This window comes from Octopus bimaculoides, chromosome 1 (assembly GCF_046866305.1).
Source record: "Octopus bimaculoides isolate indiv1 chromosome 1, ASM4686630v1, whole genome shotgun sequence".
NCBI lineage: Eukaryota > Metazoa > Mollusca > Cephalopoda > Octopoda > Octopodidae > Octopus > Octopus bimaculoides.
The window spans coordinates 119516193-119523692 of NC_142928.1; positions in this window are offsets into that span (position 1 = coordinate 119516193).

A 7500-nucleotide genomic window follows, 5' to 3' on the forward strand; every position below is an offset into this window, starting at 1 on the left:
AATCACTTTGGGTTGTACTTTGCTTTCTCTTTTCTTTCATCGATATACTAAGTACCACCAATATACTGAGATGTAATCAGCTGCATCTCTCCGTCCAAATCCAAAATGCTGTGCCTATAATAGAAATTTTTTTCTGTAATAGTAAAATCTTTTTTACAAAAATAAAGTGTGTTGGATTATTGTAATGCTAGTGTTCATTTGATTCTTTCTCGCCAAGATATGATCGATAGAGTCGATTATTGCGATATTTTTAACTCAGAACTAGAAGAATAAAAGTTAATGTAATATCTTTAATTTGACACTGTTTCAGTCATTTCCAATACTCTTGTCATTATATTAATGATTAACTTACAATATTAGCTGAACACCACAATTGTGTAAGAAACATGTATTGCTATTTAATACGCATCTACTACATGATTGGTAGTAATTTTATTGATTCTGCCTGCAGGAAAGGCAAATTCGAGCCTGGGAGCTTTGAACACGGGAAGTAAAACCGTTAGATGGAATAATATAACAGCTTCATGCAGGTGCTTACCCGTAAACAGATACATGTCACAATTGTTCCCAATACTATTAAAATTATTGTAATTATTCCAAGCCAGACATAAAATTACAAATGAACAATTGCATAACTTTAAGTAAAATATGAAATTCAGTTATGAAATATTTATGTAAGGTTTTTGAACTAATAAATATTTCAGTTGATTTAAAAGACATCAAATTTACTTCATTTGTTAATTTCAGTGTTTTGATTATAAATCTTATCGGAAACTAATAGATATAGAATGTTAACTGTTAATTTTATTTAAACACAATTAAGCTCTATAAATGGAAAGACCGAGAATGATTATTTGACAATTAATTTTATTGATTATTTTAGTACTTATGCACATTCATTTTGTTCCCATATCTACAGCTCACAGAAAATCATTCACATAAATCTTTGTATACTTTCTATTTTTTATCGGCTTCCAATATCACGATTTAAGAACTCATTCCAGTTTTCGAGTATTTGATGTCCACGCTTTCATCAATTCTTGTAGTAATCGAAATATTTGAGTATAACATTTTAAACCACACTAAATTAATTTAACCCAGACATAGAGCTAATTCTTCTTGATCATGGAACGACAATACGCCAGAAATCCTTCGGTTAGTATGGCAATACACAAACAATTATACTCCCTGCTATTCTCTACAGCAAATATATTGCTTATATAGTTATTGTGTGCGCAGCAACTCGCTGTAAAGGATCATCGCTCCTGAAGTTCCTTGAAACACACTGGCCTCCAGTATAGGGAGTTTCGACTGATTACACTCGAGCAAGCAAGCTGTTTCCAAGTATTTATGTTTTGTTAAAAGATTTGACATGAAAAATATATTGAAGCTTACATTCTCGTCTCCGAAAATAGCTGACCGTCACAGCTGTTAATTGCTGAGTGTTTCACATGTTTTGCATGTTATATAAATCTATATAACAAAGCTCATCATCTGTGTGTCTGTACATCTATAGGACAAAATGGAATAGAAGATGCATAAAAACAAAGTTTTCATGTAAACGTTTACGAGAACGGCGAATTCGTGATAATTATATAACTATAATGATCACGAAATCGGCGATCTATAGTTCAGTCTGTTTTTAAAAGGTTAGCATCTTTGAAGGCTGCATTTCCGCGCATTCGGTAAAAATGTGTTTATTACGGTAGTTAACGTGAGGCATTCTTGTATAGTTATGCCCTTATATATATATATATATATATATATATATATATATATATATATATATATATATATATATATACATATATATATACAAATAAATAATTTTGATTTAGGGAAAAACAATAGTTTCTTCCCTATGAATTTCTTTCACGATAGCTACTTGATAAATTCTTATATAAGAGTTTATCCTATTATTGTATTAATTAAATATGTGTGTGTGTGTGTGTGTGTGTGTGTGTGTGTGTGTGTGTGTGTGTGTGTGTGTGTTCTGTGTGACAATATATATATATATGTATATATACATGTATATTTATATGCATGTATATACATATATTTGTATATATATATATATATATATATATATATATATATATATATATATAGGCTTGCATATAAATATAGATAGTTGCATATACATACTTGTGTGGTGAAAAGCGCTTTATTTAATTTATAAAACATGTGACATTAATAAAAATCTGTAAATGTACAAACATCCAGATTTCTGAGTACCTTAATTTTTTTCTATATAATTTCTGTACATCACCTCCAAACCTTCCAATATATATATATGGATATATATATCCATCTGTATATATATGCATGTATATATATATATATATATATATATATACAAACATATGCATACACATGTACATATATATACATTTATGTATAGATATCTATTTATATATGTATATACATGTATATATATGTATATATGTATATATATGTATATATATGTATATAATAATGATTTTTTAGGTAATTTTAAATGTCTTGCCCGCTTACGCTTTGGTATTCCGCTAAATTTCGTTTTGAGAACAATTTAGGTCTTAGTAGACACAAGATGTGATCTATTTCTAGCACATTGAATGTCCACGTTAGTGGTCAACGTTATATATAAAAATATATATGTATATATATATATATATATATATATATATATATATATATATATATATATATATATATATATATATATATATATATATATATATACACATATATATATATATATATATATATATATATATATATATATATATATATATATATATATATATATATATATATGCATATATGTATATGTGTGTGTGTGTGTGTGCCTGTGTCTTTGCTTGACTACCGATGCTGCTCTGCTTACGTCCCCATAACTTCGCCCTTTGGAAAACACACCGATAGAATATGTACTATACTTACAAAGAATAAATCCTTTTGTCATTTTCTTCAGCTATAAGTGGCGCTCCAGCATTGCCGCTGTCATATGACTGAAGGAAGTAAAACAATAAAAAATTATACCATTTTAAACCCGAGCAACGCCTGGTATCTCTGCATGTATTATATAAATATGATACCGCAATAGTTGTGTACTTGCACGTCATCAGGTGCGTAACTTTGATACCACTGCTGGGTCACTTACAGATTCTCATTGTTTTATATCTGGAGAAAACATCACCTCGTATACAGTATTTGCTCCTTTACGAAAGAAACAGACAATATATACGAAAATGATTATACTTTGTGGCGAAAACTTTTTAATATACATTCACGATTAGTGTATAACACTGTTATACTTTAATCGTATAACTTATTACTGACTTAAAATATGGCGCTTTGTTCATGGCTTCAGCTCTTCTAAAGCGAAAATTGAAAGAAATCTAACAACATATATATTTTTGTTAGATGATCATAGGTACTAAAACTTTACCCTAAATTTAAGAAAAATTGAAATATAATCAAAAGCAAAAACCAAAAAAAATTTGAATGCAACTGATGTGTTATCATCTCCTAATAAACGACATTTTCCTATTAATCTGCAAAATGATTAAACAATTGCAACACTAGTCACACAAAACCGGCGATCATGAGATGTATAATGTTATGTGAGTTGCTGATAACAACATTTAAATATTTTGTTCCCGTTTACCGATACTGGTTGTTACCGATTAGATCACTACAAATCGTGCATTCTTTATTTCTTTCTCTTATTATACACGACCACGTCCAGTAAGATTTAATTAAATGCCATCTGAGCAGTGAATACAGCGTCTGGTAATGTACATGGGATAAAAAAAAAACAACATAACCTCTAGGTATTTTATAAAACTCGAAGGTTACGTCCTTCAAAACAGTATCAGTCGCAAGCGCCATTCCAGCATACGACTAGCCGGAAGTTTAGAACGATTCTGTCCTAAATTTTGTTCAAACAAAATATTTCTCTCGGAGTTTGGGGGGATGGGGGATATATTATTCGGCGGATACTCTGTTAGCTCTCAGTTCGGTTCCAGATGTCGGCCTTTCACAACGGTCAGTAACTAATGTCTGTGTTTATAATTATTTGTTAGTCATACCTTGAATTCTTCCGTTGGGCAATTTCGTGTGTCCTACACTGGATTGTAAAGGTTACCAGGAGTATATGTATGTATGTATGAATGTATGTATGTATGTATATATCTGTGTGTGTATATATGTGTGTGTATATAGATAGATAGATAGATAGATAGATAGATATCTTTTTATTATAGCCACACAGGGCTAAATACAGAAAATGGACAAATTACAAAGTAGAGCTTTTTGGGGGGGGGGGGATGATTTGGATCAAAAGGGATCGCGGGAAGAAAAAAAAAAAAAAAACGTGGGCGGGGCGATCAATAGGGATCGTGTATCACAGTCGATGTAAAAAACGGGGAACAGATTAGGTTTATCCGTGGAGAGAAAAGCCTACGGAAAAGACCACGGTCACCTCAGGCTTTTTTTTTTAAAGGTACATGAAAGTAAGTACCTTCTCTCTTTTTGTCTCTTTTTGTTACAAGTCTATGCTTAAAATGGTGTCGTCTTTCATTCTTACCATTCTTGCCACATTTACCCATTTTTTATTGAAACTTTCATTCGACAACACCTTCCTCTCTATCCTCATCCTCCTTTTCAAGTGGTACTTGAAAAAGTTGACGAGGGATTGACCAGAGAGGAAAGTGTTTGTTTGTAGACCTTTCAAACGCGTCCACCACACGCATTCTTTTGCCATAGCTATCAGTGTTACAAAAACCGTTTTTCCTTCCCGTTTAAAGGAAGGTGGCAGAACAATATTCACGATAGACTCGGCTGATAAGTGGGCTCGTCCCACACGCGACAACAGCCGTTCGACGAAGGTCCACAGCTCTGAAATATCTGGACACTGCACGAGTGCGTGCAGAACGGTTTCGTCGCTCTGACCGCATCTCGGGCAGGTCGGTCCGGTGGTTTTCGAACCGTGTCTGTAGATCTTCTCTCGAACTGGTAGTGCGTCTCGATAGCATTGCCAAGCCAGGGATCTCTGGAAATTATCCATAGGCCCCGGCCCGAACGTCGTCTTGAAAAGGCGGGTTAAGAATTTCTCGTCGACACCCAGGTTTGCCCCGAGAGTGTCGTCAGACCTCCCCTCCACTAGTCCTCTATAGAACGCATTGGTCGTTTGGAAGTTGCACAAGTTTGATCCCGGACGGCAGAGCTGTTGTAGAGCTTGGCGACACTCGCGGTGCCATTCGCCCAGTTTCGGTCTCTTCCTGATCCATGTTTGCAGTTCGGTGAGTGAGACGAGCTGCGGGAAGGCGTGCCTCACAAACGGCGCCCACACCTGTTCACCGTCGTCAATGAAGTTCCAGAGATGCCGCAGTCTCAGCGCATGTCTGCGCATCATTAACCACGGCATCCCCAGTCCTCCACGTAACGGTTGTTGACAGCAAATGGATCGCCTCACCATCGGAACGCCACCCTTCCACAGAAAGCGGAAAAGTATGCGTTCTAGTTTCGTGATGGTGGCATCGGGACAAGGCACGACGGTCAGGCGGTAATCGATGACTGATGCGATATACACATTAGCCACCTCCGCCCGGCCTTTTAGAGATAACTTTCTCTCAGCCCATGTTTGGCTGAGTTTGATCACTCTACTGGTAATCTCGTCCCAGTTCTTATCCATTTGGAGGTCCGGACTGAACCAGACCCCGAGCAGTTTAACCGGTCCGTCCGTCCAGCGTCCCACTACGGAGTCACTGTTGGACGGTATGGGCTTGCTTCTCCAGGTGCCGAGTAACAAACCCACTGACTTTTCCGGGTTAATTTTTGCTCCTGTCACCGTTTCGTATTGTTTAAGTGTCTCGCCTAGCATCTCGACGTGCTTTTCGCTCGACACTATGACGGTGACATCGTCCGCATATGCAGACACGCTCGTCCCGCAACCCAGCTCTCGTGGGATACCCCTCAGTGTCGCCAGCTTCCGCAGTAGTGGTTCGATCGTCAATACATAGATAGATAGATAGATAGATACAGACATATAGGTATATAGGCTGAAAGAAAGAAAGAAGCTGGGAGAGGTGTGCATACGTAGCATAAAATTTACTGTGTTAATTATTTCCCTAAATACAGTGTAGCTGAGATTAACTGCATTTATATTATCTATAAATCTGATAAAGCAATTTTTTAATTGAAATGAATTGAATAAAGAGTTAGTATAAAATTTAGAGATTAGAGAACCAGACTGCAAACTAATTTGTGCATAATTAATTAGCCATAATAGTTAAGCATGTAATCAGTGTTAAATCTGTTAATAACAAATAGCAATATCAATGCTAAAATCAAAATTAACGCAACACGATTGAATTAAGAATATTACATTTCATAAATATTTTTGTTTTTCTGATTAAGTAACCTCGAAATTATCTGGTCTGAAATGTGACTATTTGATTTAGTGTGCTATGCTACAACTCTAGTATACAGGGATTCCGATGTGTCGCTCCAATCTTTCGACTTACGTGTAAGTTAAGACAATGTTTTAAGCGTTTGTTATTTTATTATTGACAACCAAGAAATAGGTCGGTACAGTAACACATTAGTCAAGAGGATTTAAAGAAGAGTTTCTAGAAATTCACTAGCAGAATCTTTCAATTTTTATAAATTCGGAACAAATGATTTAAGATCATTTTAAAGGACAGAGTTAATTAACTCAAGAAAACAAAACTGAAAAGAATATTCTCAGCTCTTTTGAAGTTTTTGAGGTTGGATAAATGAAATAAATATTATTCCAAGTAGCTGGTAGCTACAAGAATAGTTATTTGATTAATGTTTCCTTATCTTAGACATTTTGAAGCTTAATCATGAAATAAGAGAGATGCACTAATGTATCTTTTGTAAAAATAATGTTAATCCTGTTTGACTCAGCACAATCCATTGATAAATATTACTGATATCCTAACAAAGATACGTAATAAACTCATATCTCTTTGAAAGTTTCTACTTAGACGCTCTTCAAATAAGAGAGCCTTCATATTCTGCTTTGTCGATATGCATTCGACAAACATTCATTTAAAATTTATACTCCTGTGTTGTCTTCTTTGACTTACACACACACACACACACACACACACACACACACACACACACACACACAAACACATGGATATGTATATATATATATATATTATTATGATTGACCGTTGACTGAACACTATTCAATTTTTTTTCTCCGTGTTTTTCTCCTTGTCTCCGTATTCTTTCTGTTGAAGAGCGTAGCTCGAAACGTCAAGGACTTTCCGTATTCCCGAGCGTCATACTAATAATCCTTTTGTTATTTACACCACCTATCCTCGTCTGTTGTTGTTTTTTCGTATATTCTCCTATATATATATATATATATATATATATATATATATATATATATATATATATATATATATAGAGAGAGAGAGAGAGAGAGAGAGAGAGAGAGAGAGAGAGAGAGAGAGAGAGAGAGAGAGAGGGGGG